This window comes from Gadus macrocephalus, chromosome 7 (genome assembly GCF_031168955.1).
Source record: "Gadus macrocephalus chromosome 7, ASM3116895v1".
NCBI lineage: Eukaryota > Metazoa > Chordata > Actinopteri > Gadiformes > Gadidae > Gadus > Gadus macrocephalus.
Genome location: NC_082388.1, coordinates 1,705,108 through 1,724,006, shown reverse-complemented (window position 1 = coordinate 1,724,006; position 18,899 = coordinate 1,705,108). Strand labels below are relative to the sequence as shown.

The 18,899-nt window shown below is 43.3% G+C and overlaps 2 protein-coding genes and 1 long non-coding RNA gene across 22 annotated transcripts in view; 1 reads left to right on the top strand and 2 right to left on the bottom strand.

Moving 5' to 3' along the window:
• The window catches only part of LOC132460630 (NACHT, LRR and PYD domains-containing protein 3-like), a 521,671-nt gene that overhangs the window by 218,259 nt on the left and 284,513 nt on the right, over positions 1 to 18,899 (top strand). The window lies entirely within an intron of this gene.
• Positions 1 to 18,899, bottom strand: part of LOC132460633 (NACHT, LRR and PYD domains-containing protein 12-like) — a 272,380-nt gene that overhangs the window by 100,223 nt on the left and 153,258 nt on the right. The gene's annotated exons all lie outside the window — the stretch shown is intronic.
• On the bottom strand, positions 9,805 to 10,513 carry LOC132460778 (uncharacterized). Its single transcript, XR_009526434.1, has 2 exons — positions 10,219 to 10,513; positions 9,805 to 10,171 (listed from the first exon to the last, which is right to left on the bottom strand). It is a non-coding gene; the product is annotated as an uncharacterized LOC132460778 (long non-coding RNA).

Here is an 18,899-nt window from a genome sequence, read left to right as displayed (position 1 = left end):
TGTAAGCATGGAAATTCAAGATAAAACGGATCAAATGTGAAGTATGGTTATTTTAAGCCATTTATTATTTTAATTTACTTCAAAAATACCATATCGTGATATATATCCATATCGTGATATAAAATTACTCATATCGTGATATAAGATTTTGTCCATATCGCCCTATCTGGCAGTGCTAAACGTTAGCCAACACAGCTAGCATCTCAAGTGCAGCACCTCCGCGAACGGTTTAGGTAGAAGTTAAATGGAGTAGTGATGGAGGAGTGCAGTTTGGAAGTACTTTGGATTGAGGCAAATTATCAAGGAAAGTCAAGAACACGGTTTTGGGTTTCATAACTGTGCACATGCACACAGCAATAGCGATCTTTTTCACGAAATTGGACCCTCACAAACTACTGTATATATTACATGAAAGCTGAGCCTCCACTTATTCCAACAGTCCAAACCATATATCATTCTGTGACTAAAACTCGCAAATAACAACTTAAGAAGAAACATCCCCTTTTCTTTTAACAACCAAAAATGAAGTATTACCTTCGTGATTTTTGTCCACAAAGTTGATTCTGATCGAATAAAACCACCATAAACAGATTATCCAGTATCTGGGCCAAATTTTGCAACTTAACGTGGTCTTTTCAATCAATGAATAAGAGAAGGTTTCTTAGGAAATAGGTAAATTGCCTTCAATCAGAAAACATATTCTTCAGCGCAATCTAGTGGCCATATATTTATTTGCGAGTGTTTGGCTTGGTGCATTCGATTGCCCTGAACTTTAAATAGAGGTGTCAAGTGTCAAAATTGTAAGATATCTACCTTTATTTGTGTCTCATAGTAAGACAGCGCTCCCAACTGATAATGACCAACTGATACTGATAATTATTTCAGGTGGAAATGTTATCTTCCACTTATGCTGTGTTCCATGGCTTTATTCACTTTAACCAAGTATTATCCCCATTGAATATTTCACTTGCACAACAATCTTTCTTTTGGCCCAAAGATGACATCTGTTGTGGAGATATAATCATTTACTTTGGGTATGTTCTTTCCTGAAAAAAACTTTTCCCCTGATATCGAAAATGGTATAGAATATCGATCTTTTTCCAGGAATAGTGTTGAAGTTAGAAAATCCAGTATCGTGACTGACAACCCTACTAGAAACGCGATTGCAGTGTTGTATAGTAGTGAAGTAGAAATACTTTGTTACTGTACTTAAGTAGTTTTTTTGGATATTTGTACTTTACTTTACTACTTATATTTCTCTGTACTTTTACTTTTACTTCGCTACATTTTGCGAAGAAAACGGATACTTTTACTCCACTACATTTCCCTTGAAACCTTTGTTACTCGTTACAAAATCAACTCATCTTTAGAAAAAAAAAAAAGAATCATAAGAGATATGAGAATAACGTCGGGGACTGTGGTAGAACACAGCCTGCGAGCCTGTTTGGCGAATCAGCTGTCCCAGCGTACGTTCGCAAAGCCCCCTTGCTTAGTTACTGTTGCTACGTCGATCAAAACTCCTACGACTGTCAACACACAAATGCATGGCTAGGACGAGGGCAAGGGCTATCAAAATTCTACTATTTGTATCAGGCTGGTTTGTACACGCAGTATTACAACACTATCTTATACACTTCAATACGCTGTATATGTGCCATTTTTGCTACAAAGCTAATTTAAATACCCTTTTTGGGCAGGGACTTAAGTTTTCCGAAAATCCGCGATCCTGGATGACACCAAAATCAATATTAAGTAACGTGTACCAGCGCTTGCTTGCGGGATAATAGGTCGGGCTACGATATCTGTCAGTGTCAGTGATTTTTTTTTGGAGTAACTCCGCGACAGCATCCAGATCATGGCAAAATGGACTGCAATATGCAGTGGAAGGATGTTTTCAAAAAAGATCAACAACGAAGGGGAAACAACAATAATCGAAGCAAAATCATACAGGTCTCAATCAAAAAATTAGAAACTTCACGACCTAATTAATTTAATTTGTATAGCACACTTTAACACTGCAAGGAGGTTTGAGTGTCCTTGATTTAAAATGAGCGGTGAGGAGGTCCTGGAGGTAGGTTGGACCGGAAGTGTTTATGGCCTTGTGGAGTTTTGCCTATTGTGTTTGTGTTAGTTGAAATAAACTCCATTATTCTAAAAATTCTGACCCTTTGCTTTTTTATTAACAGCAGTTACTTGTACTTTTACTTTCAGTACTTAAGTACATTTAATATCAGAAAAGTACTTTTGATACTTAAGTACAGTAAAGATCAGATACTTTAATACTTTTACTTAAGTACTATTCTAAAAGGTGACTTTTACTTTTACTTAAGTAATTTTCCAGTAAGGTATCTGTACTTTTACTTAAGTATGGCTTTTGAGTACTTTATACACCACTGCGCGATTGTGATTATTCAGTTAGAGCTACAAGAAACTTGAAAGTTAAAAAAGACATATCTTTGCTACTACCTCTGACATTTAGTTATGTACATTTGCATCAAATCATGCAGGTCTACATATAACTTGGCGATAGCTTTAATAGGTTGCAACTGTGGACTGAAATCACTTCATGGCACGATGTGACCGCTCGATAAATAAGTAAACAAAGAGGAGTTTGTTATTTTTTAAACACAACATGTGTGGAAGCTAACATTCAGCTTCAGTCTGAGTTAGGATGATTTTTCTGAGCCCCCCCAAAACCAGGCCGGGTGCCTGACAAAAAGAGGCCCGTTCACGATTCTGATTATAATTTGTGCAAGTGAACTTTACATTCGGGCAAGTTGAACCTGACCTGTACTTGCCCGATGGGCAAGTGCTTTTGAAACCTTAGTGTCAACCCCTGACCATGTGATAATACTAAAAAATGATAATACCATGTGATCAAACTATAATAATACCATGTAATAATACTATATTATACAACGGGGGACCTAAATCCAGCGATCTGATTGGTTCCCAACTGTTGTATAATGAGCGTATACATAACTGCTATGACGCCCGATCATTTTGTGAAAGTTTGCATATCACTCCGCGCCTGGAAGTAGAAACAGTTACAGAGCAAAACATATGTTGGATGATGGAGAGGGTGTAAATGTTGTTACTCCGGGAGAGAGCAAGGCGATGGAGAGACTAACGAAAGCTTAGGCACACGGCGAGTGAACTGCTCCATAGGATAAATTGCCGGCGAACCGCTCTATCGGAGCCTTCTCTCGGAGGGACGCTAAAGTATGTTGCATAGCGACCGTCGATGCATAGCGGCAGCCAGGAGGGACTACTTTTTTGTATTCTTTAATAAAACGGCTACTTTGACTTTCTTGGTTTCTTGTAAATGTAGTGTGTCTCTGACTTTCGTTTCGCCATAACAGTAGCCGTTGTATAAAAGCATTAGATCACTTCAGTCAGTGGCATGTGCTCATTATACCACTGTGAAGGGAGTCGCCGGCCCTCCGCTGCGCGTCGGGGCCGGACAACGCCCCTTAACAGTGGTATAAAGCAAACCAGTCGCCAAGAAAAAACGTTGACGGTGTACGTTTCCATGAACACTGGATACGTAGCATTTCAACGTAAAAAATAGCGTGTTATACCTACAGTATCCACGCATGCCGCTGTGGAGGCGGGTTTCGGGGTTTGGGTTTCACGGCTTTCGCGGCAAATTGTGGACACGATTGTTTAGGGGGGGGGGGGGGGGGGGGGGGGGGGAGGTAGACTGTTGTTGACCGGGGAGGGGGGGGGGGGGGAGACACGTTTGTTGAGGGGGGACGACGACGACACGATTGTAGGGGGGGGGGGGGAACACGTTAGTTGAAGGGGGGGGGGGGGGGGACACACGTTTGTTGAGGGGGGGAGACACGTTTGTAGGGGGGGGGCACGCTAGACAACGAGAGTTGGTTTTTATTGAACGCTCGACAACGAGAGTTGGTTTTTATTGAACGAGACTTCAACACGGAACAGCTGCACGAAACGATGGTCACGTCACTCTCGGTGACGGTGTCGACAACAATGAACACACGAACAATGTTAATAGAACAACACACAACCACATAACATCCCGAACCCATTAACCCCACTTAATCCTAACAACAAAACAAGTTAACAAAAGCCCCTTTTGTCAACTGACAACCCCAATTCCCAGAATCCCCCGCGGCTCCGGAACACGGCGTAGCCTATATTAATCTTTATTATCTGAATGGGAAATGCAATATTTTTGGACAGATACACCATTAAACACGTTTCTAATGACATTTCTAGCGAGAAATGTACATTTTCCTTACATAATCTTCAGTCAGTGAATGTGTATGATCTTTATTAATCTTTATTATCTGAATGGGAAATGCAATATTTTAGGACCGATTCACCGTTAAACGTGTTTCTAATAACATTTCTAGCGAGAAATATACTTTTTACTTGCATAATCTTCTTTATTAGGATTTGATCGGCTCGCTCGCATGTTTCAACGACGTCAGGTTGTTAGGGACGCTGCTTTCGCTAAACTAGCAGCTCACATGCTTCCTGCGTTTGTGTTATTAAACTGTTACTTTATGTAACTTTTAATGATATCATCTTGTTAGAAACACGTATATCTGAGAGCTAACCCAGTCGCCAAAAGCATACGTTGACAGTGTACGTTTCGTGAACACTGGATTAAGTCGCATTTCAACATAAAATAGCGTGTTATACACACACACACATGCACGCACACGCACGCACACACACACAAGCACACACACGCACACGCACGCACAGACACACACAGACACACAGACACAGACACACACACACACACACGGTGCATTTCGCTGCTAAAACAACAACAAAAAATTATTCCCTCAAATATTATTACTTTCAAAACGTTGGCCAAAATGGCCAATAATATCATTTTTTATTTGGGATGCTTCTAGGACATTTTGGGTGGATTTTGAACGGTATGTGGGCAGCACGTTTTTTGCAGGACCTGGCAACCCTGCACTGTTGCCCGAGATCTGGATCCACCACCCCCCCCCCCCCCTAAATAAATACTATGGCAGAATAAAGAATAAATTCATGCATTATCATTAAACTTGAACATTTGTTTTTACAGTAGATTGGTGGAGGGATGACGTATGTTGGCCAACCCGGAAGTTAGCTTCGCCCTGGGTTCCCTTGACAAAAAGCCAACGGGTTTTTCCATTGGATTTTGGATTATTGCAGAAAAATTAGCATCTTTGAAGCACCTCCTCAAAAACTGAAAATAAATAAAAAGAACCGTTTTCCAAAGAACGAAATGTAAACCAATGCATTCTGAATGGGAGTGTTTCTCCGATTTTCCATGCTACACAGAACGAAATGTAAACCCATGCAAATAAAGACTTCATGGTCATAATAGTTTAAATATCATTAATCTCCTGAGTGTGTTGGGTGGTATTCTATTTTTTTCAACGGGGCTGGTGCCGTCTCCTTTTGACCTTTTGACCCCAGACTTCTGGGGGAATAGCTGAATCAATTCATTCGTCAATCAGAAGCATGTAAATATCTTCCCGGTGGCGTAGGAGGACGAACAAGGTGTCCTTCAACATCTACGCTTCCAGGCGATTGCAACGGTGCCACACATGAGCATATTCGAACATGTTTAATGGTAGAAATTGGAGGCCTTAATCAATAATGAGCAGCTATTGATTTGCTTCCCGATAAAAATTTGTGACAAATGACAAATGATGTTATTTAGCATCTACACGTTGAGCTGAGTCCAATGACACCAAGCATGACACTCTAGCTAATGGTAACATGTATTTTACATGGTACACCTAGGTCTAGGACATTATCTCGGTGTAGCAAGAGGGCGAGCTTGATCTCATTGGACTCAGCTTAACGTGTAGATGCTAATTAACATGTAATTTGTCAAAAATCTCCATCGGGAAGCAAATCTATAGCTGGTCATTATTGATAAAGGCCTCCAAAATCGACAGCTAATTACTACCCCGAAACATATTAAAATAAAATCATGTGTGGCACTGTTGCAATCGTCTCGAAACGTAGATGTCAAAGGACACCTTGTTTGTTGCACCACCGGGAAGATATTTTCATACTTCTAATGGATTGATTCATATTTTAAGGTTCTCGGAGTGAGACTTTAAGCGGCTGCAGCAGAAATGTTGAGACGAAAGATGATATCAAGACATTAATAGAATATTCGCATTCACATTATGATTCTTCGTCATAACATCCGACCAAACATCCTTTACATTCACCGAGCGAAGATTATGAAAGTCCAGGCCCCCTGGACTCTCGGGGTCCGACCGGGCCAAGTTTCGGTGCGGGGGTCCCAGTTAGGCCCTAGAATATGGTATTCAAATTCCAGGGCGGTAGGACCTTCCTATCTCAAAAACTGTTTTTCCACCACATTCTGAACCAGTAGGTCTCGCAGGCAACACTTCTGAAGGGGCTTTGTCCAAATGACAGTCCATTTGGGAAAACTTTTTTTCTCTATGGGCTAGAACTACAAATCTTGGATATGTCGTTCTCGGGGCCCCGGGAAATGTGTGTAAACATTTTAGCATCCCTAGCTATCTCGAAAAGGCCGGAAAAGGGGCGTGACCTCCAACAGTACAGTCAATGTACATAAGACAGAGGTTAGTTTCTAGGCCCCATTTTTTGCGGGATGGAGGTGTACATTTGTGGCTTAATGTGTGTAGACACAGCTGGCCTGTGGCCACGTCTTTGAAGTCTGGGGTCAAAAGGTCAAAAGGAGCCGGCACCACGCCGCTTATGAGATAACAAAAAGTGAATCTGTATTTCTCTCGTAACATTTTGTCATTATTGAAGAGAGGCCTGATTCTCAGATATGCATGTTGGACTGTTAGGGTATAGGTCTGGGAAGAACTTCAGGCCAAAATCTTGCAAGCGAGCCGCTGGGTGCAGGTGCAACGAGATGGAGCACTTGCTGAGTCATTTCCTGTAGGGCTGGAGCCACTGGTTGAAGCGTATGCGTCCTTTGAAACCCCCTTTGATATATAAGAGACCCCAAGGTACAGTTTACTTAAATGTTCTCGCCTGAGTCACCTATTGCATCACTTCCTTTAGGGCTTCGGCCTCCTAATTGATCATTGGAGTATAATTGAATGCCCTCTTTCATATTATATGATACTTCCACCACTGGGACGTGGCAACAACTCTCCAAATCCATATGGGGAGGGGGGGGGGGATGCTTTTGGACAGTAGGGGTGTACACAAGACATAAATAGGAAGCAAACTCAGGAGAAGGAATGACCTCTCACAAATATTTATTGAATAAATTGTTTCAAATAACCCTGCCTCGTTAAATCAATGAACTTGGTGTTTTGCTTTAAAAAATAGGTTATAGAAGAAGTCTAAACTGCAGAAAATAAAAACATCCAAGCTGCCTTTTAAGGATACCTCGGAATATCTGTCTATTTTTTAACCGTCGGACCCCAGTTTACGACAAAAACAACACAATTTACGGCAGCTCCTTTGCCGCGTGGTTTTTAGAGCCATGTAAGGATTAGAGGGGGCGGTCGATAGCAACCACCATAGCAACCATGACGGTCAATTGACTGGATGCAGCCCCGTTGAAAAAAATAGAATACCACCCAACACACTCAGGAGATTAATGATATTTAAATTATTATGACTGTGAGGGACCGGCGTGGTCGCCCCACGTATCTGGGATACGGCCAACTGGGAATTCCGAGTGTGGGCAAAAATGAGGGCAATGGACAGAGGACTAAGAAAAAAGTGAAGTTTTAATGTCTCCAAACCATTCACACAAAAATATAGCAACGTTCCAAACGAAAAGGAAATGACTGCATCGGTCAGCAAACAAAACTAAGATACATAACATAGGATATCATAACCTTTCGTACTGGCCTCACGTCAAGCCAGCACCACCTTCAGCCCCCAAACACCAAATGAGCAGCCCTTAACTAGGGAAATGCCAATTGGCCCAATCAAGGCCGTATGGGCCAGACCATTAGTTGGGGGGGAACATTCTTCACCTAAAGCTCTTACCATACTGCCCCCTACCGGGACGGAAGACCAACTTTACAACAGCCCAATCTAATATATCTATATATACACACAAACACACAATAATAATAATAATACTAATTGCTCTAACGCGAGACAGTGAGAAGGGGGAGGATTTCACCTTCTCACAATGACCATGAAGTCTTTATTTGCATGGGTTTACATTTCGTTCTGTGTAGCATGGAAAAATCGGAGAAACACTCCCATTCAGAATGCATTGGTTTACATTTCGTTCTTTGGAAAACGGTTCTTTAGTAATAATATTTGAGGGAATTGAAATGCTACGTTGAAATGCTACGTATCCAGTGTTCATGGAAACGTACACCATCAACGTTTTTTCTTGGCGACTGGGTTGCACACACACACACACACACACACACACACACACACACACACACACACACACACACACACACACACACACACACACACACACACACACACACACACACACACACACACACACACACAAACAAACACACGGCTCTTCTCAATGCAATAATTGACCGTTGCTCTGATTCACCTCAATGGGTACCAAAGACAACTAAAAGTCTTTGGTACCACTCAGCAAGTGGTACGGTAACTTCTCAACCCAAGCGTATTTGGTTGCAAAGCTACGTCAACGTCTTTGGCGGACTATTTCTCTGCTGACCAGCACTATGAATTGTAATAGTAAAAAAAAAAAAGACAGGCCGTGTGAAGTATTTCTTTCGTTTTGGCAAGTAGCCGTGTAATAAGCAGGATAATGTATAGAACGTCGTCATGATTGAAATTACGGTACGGCCACACCAAACGCGCTACTTGCGTTGGATAACGCGAGTAACGTGCCTAACTTGACGCTTGATCATTGTGTGTCACAAAAATGGTTCAACGCGCCCAACGCGCCTGTGGCTGCGCTGGATTTAGGAGTCTGAGGTAGGAAACCCAAACGCCGCCGTGTTTGGGTGCATGATAGAGCTTAGATCGGGTTAGCTTAAATAATCTCGGATATAAATAACAATAATCGGGTTAAATAACTACCCATGGTGTGTCTGGTGTGTTTCCAGCATTCGTAGTGTTGATCAGCAGGTGCCATGCCGTAATTCCGACGTCTCAATGGTCCGGAATATTTCCCATTAGATCGACATGCCGCTATGCCGACGGTTCAATGTTCCGAAAACGGAACCCATTGGTCCGAAGGGCCGTTTGTCCGACTTTTCAAAAGGAGGCATTTCAACATGTGTGATTATGAAACCAAAAATAAAAGACGATGTAGGCTAAGTTCCAGCAGTGCACTTCACCAAGCCAGACTGTTGCTGTGGGCTTGAACGGTCACAAGAGGTGAATTTATGAAGCGCACGTTATACAAGGACTAATACTTTTCCAGTAGGGCCAAGCTCTTCGAGTGGCCAACGACGTGCGTCGCGACATAGGTCGCATTGGTCGCGACGTAGGTCGCATTGGTCGCTGGGTTGGTCGCTCGTCTGGCTGCCGTTTTGGTCGCTGGCTGGGTCGGTCGCTCAAAGTCTATGGGCGGTCCTTAATCAGTTAATTTGCATGTTATTAACGGGTTTTTTGCGACAGTTGAAGTACCAGAAAGCCATGCTCTCTGGCGAAAGCTACCAACAGCTCTTTATTGCTAATATTGTTTCAATATTTTTATATTGAAGTACAGTTTAAAATGATGAAATCGTTGGTTTATCAGTATCAATAAAATACATAAGTTGTAATTTGGGGCGTATTCAAATAATTTATTTTATTTTATTTTATATCTTATATATAGCCTATATATTTGTTTTGTTAAAGGTCATTGAGCCTAATAAGGTATATTATGCACAAAGTTCTTCGTTATAGAGCGATATACTTTAATATAAGAAGAATAGTTTGAAATCAATGCTATAGTGGCGCAAGCTGTGGTACAAGTGGTAGTGACGCTAAGTTAATGATCCTGAAGACCGGTGTTCTATTCTCTCCACGGACTGATTAATTTTTGCTCTTTTAGTCAAACTTATTGACGCAATCGGCCTCTTTCATTTAACATTTTTGTATGATTTAGTACGATGGTATGGTATGATAACTATATGACGGGCTGCGACGCTGGCTGGTGTCGGTTGGCTGGCTGCGACGACAGGCCAGCCGCTGGCTGCCGCTGGCAACTGCCGCTGGTCGCTGGCCACTGCCGCTGGCCGCTGGCCACTGCCGCTGGCCGCTGGCCGCTGCCACTGGCTCTGGCAGGCTGACCGACTAGGTCGCGACCATAAAAGCGCCGCGACCCTTTTTGCGGCAAATAGGTCGCAACCAATCAGAGGTATGGCTGAATGAGCGACCTGTGGCAGCCAGCCATTGTCACCATGGCTGCTACCACAACCAAAAGCCTATGTTATCAGTTAACATCTCATTGAACAGAATAAATATAGGCTACGTGCGTCAGTGTAATAAAAACGTACATGCAATAATATATAGCTTAGATATTGATAGACCAATATGCCTTTTTACAATATAAAAATAAATAGGCCTTTTGGTCTAGCCATCTATAATTAATTTTGAATGAACTTTTTAATACAGTGATGCGTATGAATTTGTATTGATTATATTGTATAGCCTTTTCTTTTTTAAATGTCAAAGACTAATAAAATATCCTATGAAGCAAATTATATTGTAGCCTAATATAGTTCTATAAAAAGTGTAACGTGTCTATCATAAAAGCCACAGTGGTGTAATTGTTTATAAGTGTAACGATGTTAATCTTATTATCCACAGTGGTGTAAGTGGAAGCGATACTAGGTTAGTAATCAAGGGGTTGTGGGTTCGAATTTATTCACAGTTAGATGGATTTTTGCTCTTTTAGTCAAACTTATTGACGCAATCGGCCTCTTTCATTTTAACATTTTAGCAGGATTTAGTAGGCCTACAATGTTATGATAATTATACGACGTAATGACGGGCTGCGACGCTGGCTGGTGTCGGTTGGCTGGCTGCGACGGCAGGCCAGCCGCTGGCTGCCGCTGGCTGCCGCTGGCTGCCGCTGGCTGCCGCTGGCTGCCGCTGGCCGCTGGCAACTGCCGCTGGTCGCTGGCCGCTGCCGCTGGCTCTGGCAGACTGACCGACTAGGTCGCGACCATAAAAGCGTCGCGACCCTTTTGGCGGCAAATAGGTCGCAACCAACCAGAGGTATGCCTGAATGAGCGACCTGTGGCAGCCAGCCATTGTCACCATGGCTGCTTTCATAACCAAAAGCCTATGTTATCAATTAACATCTCATTGAACAGAATAAATATACGTGAGTCAGTGTAATAAAAACGTACATACAATTATATATAGCTTGGATATTGATAGACCAATATGCCTTTTTATAATATATAAATAAATAGGCCTTTTGGTCTATCCATCTATAATTAATTTTAAATTAACTTTGTAATACAGTGATGCGTACGAATTTGTATTGATTATATGGTAGATATTATTGAATGTACGTTTTATTATACTGACGCACGTATATTTATTCTGTTCAATGACATGTTAACTGATAACATAGGCTTTTGGTTGTGGTAGCAGCCATGGTGACAATGGCTGGCTGCCACAGGTCGCTCATTCAGCCATACCTCTGGTTAGTTGCGACCTATTTGCCGCCAAAAGGGTCGCGACGCTTTTATGGTCGCGACCTAGTCGGTCAGCCTGCCAGAGCCAGCGGCAGCGGCCAGCGACCAGCGGCAGTTGCCAGCGGCCAGCGGCAGCCAGCCAACCGACACCAGCCAGCGTCGCAGCCCGTCATTACGTCGTATAATTATCATAACATTGTACTAAATCCTGCTAAAGTGTTAAAATGAAAGAGGCCGATTGCGTCAATAAGTTTGACTAAAAGAGCAAAAATCTATCTGACTGTGAATAAATTCGAACCCACAACCCCTTGATTACTAACCAAGCATCGCTACCACTTACACCACTGTGGCTTTCATGATTCATACGTCACACTTTTCACAGATTACACCACTGTGGCTTTTATGATAGACACCGTTACACTTATATAGAACTATATTACATTATAACTTGCTTCATAGGATATTTTATTAGTCTTTGACATTTAAAAACCAATAGGCTATACAATATAATCAATACAAATTCGTACCATCACTGTATTACAAAGTTAATTTAAAATTAATTATAGATGGATAGACCAAAAGGCCTATTTATTTATATATATTATAAAAAGGCATATTGGTCTATCAATATCTAAGCTATATATTATTCGTATGTACGTTTTTATGACACTGACAGTGGCCAGCGGCCAGCGGCCGGCAGCCAGCGGCTGGCCTGTCGTCGCAGCTAGCCAGCCGATACCAGCCAGGCGTTGCTGCCCGTCATTACGTCGTATGATTATCATACCATCGTACTAAATCATACAAAAATTTTAAAATGAAAGAGACCGATTACGAGTACGAGTTTGAGTAAAATAGTAAATATATACCTGATCGTGATGAGTATCGAACAGCCATTGTGATGATTACCAACCTAGGGCCACTACCACTTGTACCACTGTGCCATTGACTTTTTCGCGTTGCACTTTTATTAAACAATATAACTCTATAACAAAGAACTTTGTACCTATACTTTATTAGGCTTAATGACATTTAACAAAAAAAATAGGCTATGTATAATTTCGAAAATACATTATTTCGAAAATACATTATTTCAATATGCCCCAAATTACAACTAATATCCTCTCCTCTGTGTTGTTACCTTGCCGTGGTGGGGAGGCTTGTGTACTTCCGTGACCCTGGAGGCTATACCGGCGGGGGTAATACCCCTGGCAGGTCTTACCAAGCCGGGCAGGTTTTAGGGTAGAGGTCCGACTAAAGGCAACACCTGGTCCTCCAGGTTGGGGGTTAGGCGTGGGGCTAACAACCCCACCCCATAAAACAATACCTGTTACAGAAACGCAAACAAGAGTAAACCAAGATATCCCGCCCCGGAGTGAAGATGGACCTTCGTCAGAAGGATTTATGACGCAGGGTGGTGAAAGCCAGAAGCACCTGGAAGCCACTCTGCCGAAAACCATCCTCTCAACCGGTGTTACAACCACCATCGGTACATGGAACGTAAGGACCATGTTCGAAGCTGGAAAGACCGCACAAGTTGCCACCGAGATGAACAAGTACAACCTTGCCATACTCGGAATTAGTGAATCAAGATGGACGGGTTCTGGACGGAAGAGGCTTACCACAGGAGAGCTGCTGCTGTACTCAGGCCATGAGGAGGACAATGCACACCACACCCAGGGAGTCGCTTTGATGCTGTCCAAGGCTGCTCAGAGAGCACTCATGGGATGGGAGGCACATGGCTCGAGAGCAATAGCAGCTACATTCAAAACAAAGAAGGAAAGAATAAACATGAACATCATTCAATGCTATGCCCCAACCAACGATAGTGACGAAGAGAGCAAGGACGAATTCTATAGCAGAATACAGACCATCATCCAGAGATACTCAGAAAGAGATATTACCATCTTAATGGGAGACCTTAATGCAAAAATAGGAAGTAACAACAGAGGCTATGAGAGGATAATGGGGCAGCATGGTCTAGGCGAGATGAACGAAAATGGAGAGAGATTCGCAGAACTATGTGCAAATAACAACCTTGTCATCGGAGGAAGTGTCTTCCCCCACAGGCGAGTACACAAAGCCACATGGGTATCACCGGACCTCTCCACTGAGAACCAAATAGACCATGTATGTGTCACCAAAAAGTTTAGGAGGTCCCTCTTAGATGTACGAGTCAGAAGAGGAGCTGACGTAGCATCAGACCATCATCTTCTCGTTGCCAAAGTCCAATTAAAGTTGAGGAGAAACTGGACAGGTGAGAAGAACCAGAGAAAGAAATTCAACACAGCACTTTTAAGAGATCCAGCAGCAGCAGAAAAATTCAAGATCGAGCTAAAGAACAAGTTTCATGCCCTGCAAGAGCTAGATAAAGAAGGTGAGGAAAGAAACATAGATGGGATGTGGAAGGTGGTAAAGGAAACGGTAATTACAACCTGCAATGTAGCACTGGGACCACAGAAAGATAACCACAAGGCTTGGATATCAGCAGAGTCAATAAAGAAGGTGAAGGAGAGGAAAGAAAAGAAGGCAGCTCTTAACAGCAGTCGTACAAGAGCAGAGAAAGTAAAGGCACAAACAGAGTACAGGGAAGCAAATAAGAACGTGAAAAAAAGCTTGAAGACCGACAAGAGGAACTACATAGAGGCCCTTGCATTAGAAGCAGAAGAAGCAGCTAGACATGGGAATCTGAAGGACCTGTATGACACCACCAAAAAGCTGGCAGGAAAGACCAGTAAACCTCAAAGACCTGTAAAGGACAAAGAGGGAAAGCCAATAATGGGGGAGGAAGGACAGAAGAAAAGATGGTTGGAACATTTTGAGGAACTTCTCAACAGACCAGCCCCACAAGACACACCACACATCCAACAAGCAGACAGGGATCTGCCAATAGACCTCAGTGTACCAAGAAGGGAGGAGATCAGGAAAGCCATTAAAAAACTTAGAAACGGCAAGGCTGCAGGACCAGATAGCATCCCGGCCGAGGCACTGAAGACGGACGCAGAGACCATGGGAGAGATGCTCCACCCTCTCTTTAAGAAGATGTGGGAAGAGGAAAACATCCCATGCGAATGGAAGGAGGGCTATCTTGTGAAGATGCCAAAGAAAGGGGACCTGAGCAACTGTGGAAATTATAGGGGGATCATGCTACTCTCCATCCCAGGAAAGGTCTTCTACAGGATCTTACTGGACAGGATGAAAGATGTGATCGACCCCCAGCTTAGAGACCAGCAGGCTGGCTTCCGCAAAGACAGATCGTGTACAGACCAGATTGCTACACTGCGCATCATCCTGGAACAGTCACTCGAGTGGAATTCACCGCTATTCATCAACTTCATCGACTACGAGAAGGCCTTCGATAGTGTGGACAGGGAGACCCTCTGGAAGCTTCTCAGGCACTACGGAGTGCCAGAGAAATTAACTAACATCATCAGAAACACCTATGAGGGAATGACCTGCAGAGTGATCCACGAGGGACAACCTACCGGTGCTTTCAGTGTACAAACTGGAGTGAGACAGGGGTGCCTACTATCGCCATTCTTGTTCCTGCTGGCAATGGATTGGGTAATGAAGCAATCCACAGCAGGAAGGAAAAACGGCATACAGTGGACAATGTGGGCGCAGCTCGAAGACCTGGACTTTGCAGATGACTTGGCCCTTCTCTCTCATACCCAGCAGCAGATGCAAGAAAAGACCAGCACCATCGCAACCAACTCTGCTCGCCTCGGTCTCAACATCCACAGAGGGAAGAGCAAAGTCATGAGAGTCAACTCTGCCAACACTGCACCCATCATGCTGGAAGGCGAAGCTCTGGAGGAGATTGAGGAGTTCACCTACCTTGGCAGCATTGTCAACAAGCAGGGTGGAACAGATGCAGATGTGAGAGTCAGGATTGGCAAGGCCAGAGTTGCGTACCTCCAACTAAAAAACATCTGGAGCGCAAAAGACCTGGCCATCACAACAAAGATCAAGATCTTTAACAGCAATGTGAAGTCAGTCCTACTCTACGGTGCTGAGACATGGAGGACTACGGTGAATACAACAAACAAAATCCAGTCATTCATCAATTCCTGCCTGCGACGAATCCTCCAGATCCACTGGCCTAACACCATCAGCAACAAAGAACTGTGGGAACGTACCAGCCAAAAGCCAGCGGACGAAGAGATCCTCCAACGACGTTGGAGATGGATAGGCCATACTCTCCGTAAACCAGCCACAAACACCACAAGACAGTCCCTCAAGTGGAATCCCCAAGGGAAAAGAAAGAGAGGTCGGCCGCGAAACACCTGGCGTAGAGACTTGGAGGCGGACGCCAAGAAAATGGGCTACACTTGGGGACAGCTTGAGATGTTGGCCCAGGACCGGGATGCATGGAGAACTCTTGTTTGCGGCCTAAGCCCCAGAAGGGGTAGTAGGCGATGATGATGATGATATATAAGATATAAAATTCATTATTTGAATACGCTCCAAATTACAACACATTATATTGATACTGATAGACCAACTATTTTATCATTTTAAACTGTACTTCAATATAGAAATATTAAAACAATATTAGCAATAAAGAGCTGTAGGTAGCTTTCGCCCTTTCTGGTACTTCAACTGTCGCAAAAAAAAACGTTAATAACATGCAAATTAACTGATTAAGGACCGCCCATAGACTTTGAGCGACCGAGCCAACCAGCGACCAAAACGGCAGCCAGACGAGAAAACGGCAGCCAGACGAGCGACCAACACTGCGACCAAAGCGACCTACGTCGCGACCAATGCGACCTACGTCGCGACCAATGCGACCTAGGTCGCGACGCACGTCGTTGGCCACTCAGAGAGCTCGGCCCTGCTCTACTTTTCCCGTAAAGAAGTCAAACGGTGAGTGAAAAACAAATACAATTTCTATCTTTAGTAGCTGTGTGTGGGCCTATATGTGTTGTTTACTGTGTTTACAGTGGGATTTTAGCCTAAATAATTTCACTGGTATTGATTTAGTCAAACTTATACCTCATACCGTGTACTTAGTCGTGTGTGTGTGTGTGTGTGTGTGTGTGTGTGTGTGTGTGTGTGTGTGTGTGTTGAGAATTAGACCTATGCTCTCTGTCCATGGTGCTGAAACACCGTGTCGAAATGAAGTGAAGCGTTGTCACTTTGCTCTCCAATATTCATCGTGAACGTGATATGTAGGCCTATGTTGTATTTTGGAGAGAGAGTGAGAGAGAGCGAGAGAGAGCGAGGTATAAAACTCTTTATATGTAGGCCTATTCGGCATATTGAACCGTCGGCCTAATGCGCCTCCTTTTTGAAAAGTCGGAAAAACAGACCAATTGGTTCCATTTTCGGAACATTGAACCGTCGGCATATTGGCATGTTAAGTTAAGTTAAGTTAAAGCTTTTTATTGTCCCCTAAGGGCGATTTTGTTTGCAGCAAGACATCAATAGACAACATAGGAGAGAAAGTACAACATGACAGACCAAACATAGGCTACATGCAGATAGTATAGATAGTGCAGAGTGTATACAGGCATGCTGATAAGCATCCCTGCATGACATACCCATGTAAATCAGAATAACAATAATAACTACTATGTGTCAAATAAAATAAAAAATGAAAAACAGGAAACACTTTCTGCTCTCCATGGAGTACCTTTCATACAGCAGGTAATCATACCTCACACTGCACCAAAAACACCATGTCGGCCCAGAGCTCAGTAGAGAAATGGCACTGGGAACAAATGAGAGTCTATATCTATTGGATTTTAACTGCAGGGAATCTGAAACGTGACTTAGAAGGTAACAACTCAGGATGAAGAGGATGACCATTTGCTGATAAAATTGATTCTGCCTTTTTGTGGACAAATCTATTGTACAGGTCTGCTAGACTGCTTTGCTTGGCACCTATGATTTTGCCACCGGCCTTCACTACTTTGGCGAGTGAGGCTTTATCCTTTACATTCAGATTTCCATACCAGCATATCATAGAAAAAGATAAAAGATAAAAGATAAAAAGATAAAAAAAGTCGATCTAATGGGAAATATTTCGGACCATTGAGACGTCGGATCAATGTGTTGTCGCTCCACGATGATTGGCTATCGCGGCTAAGCACCACGCGTTGAAGCGTTGAAGGTTAAATTTTTTGAACTCCGTGCGTTGGTGCGTTGGGCGCGTTACTGCGTTTAAGTGCGTAATTACGTGCGTCTGCCGCGTCTAATGCCCCTAACGCGACGCTGCAACGCGTGTAACGCGTCTACGTTCTGACTCACACACGAGGTAGCAACTGACTAGCAAGAGTTTAAAAGTGGATCAAAAAAGGTTTCCAGCATCAAAATGTCTGGTTGTTGCGTATATGGTTGTCAGAATCGATATTCCACCGGCGGACTAAAGTTGTATAGGATTCCGACAGGATCACAACCATTTAAGAGCAACCGGCGGCGTCTGTGGCTGCAGGCAATTAAACGTGTTGACTGGAATGAGGACATAATACAAAATTCTGATTTCACCCCATAAAACTCAGAGTCTATGTCATGGTATTTGACGTTCTGTACATTCATAAGCATCATCCAGTGACTTATAGGCTCGCAATTTCTCTGGTGTACAAGCTCGGTTTCTCTATTAAATACGTAAGGGATAATGTATAGAACGTCATTATCGAGAAAATAAGCCCCGACAGGGCGAACAGGACACCGACGCGCAGCGGAGGTGTCCTGTTCGCCATGAAGGGGCTTATAAAAATAATTCACCTCCGGAAGTTGTGAAGTGCACATGCAAGTGAACGGAACGTTGAAAAGACCCGTGTAATAAGTATATCTGGCCACTGTATATTCGGCCACTTGCTGACGTCTTCAACCCACTCATTAATAGTACACGGATGTGGAAGTCGGACACCATTTGTCAAAGTCAACTTGTTGAAGTAAAATTCGCGATCTTGTGTTGATAATTCCCTCGCATAGCTTGACAAGCTGTCGATCTCTGCCATACTTCTGTTGCCAGACTGCGCGCGCATGCGTTCTACGTCATCATTGTATACAAACAGTAAAAGGGTCTATACCAATGGTTCCCTATGCAAAAATGCCGATATTCGACGCCCCAAACGTGAGTGACGCGTTGGGTGTGGCCGTAGCATTAAGCCCCTTCAGGGCGAAGCAAGGCCCTCCACTTGGCGTTGGCGTCCTGTTCGCCCACATTATCCCTTACTTAAATAAGCCATCACAAAAACACAAAGAAAACTCTTCAAACACCCACAAAAATTGACTTCCCTTCAAACACATTTCTCCACAGGAAACTATTCAACAGAGCTCGTTAGGGCTGGCCCGAAT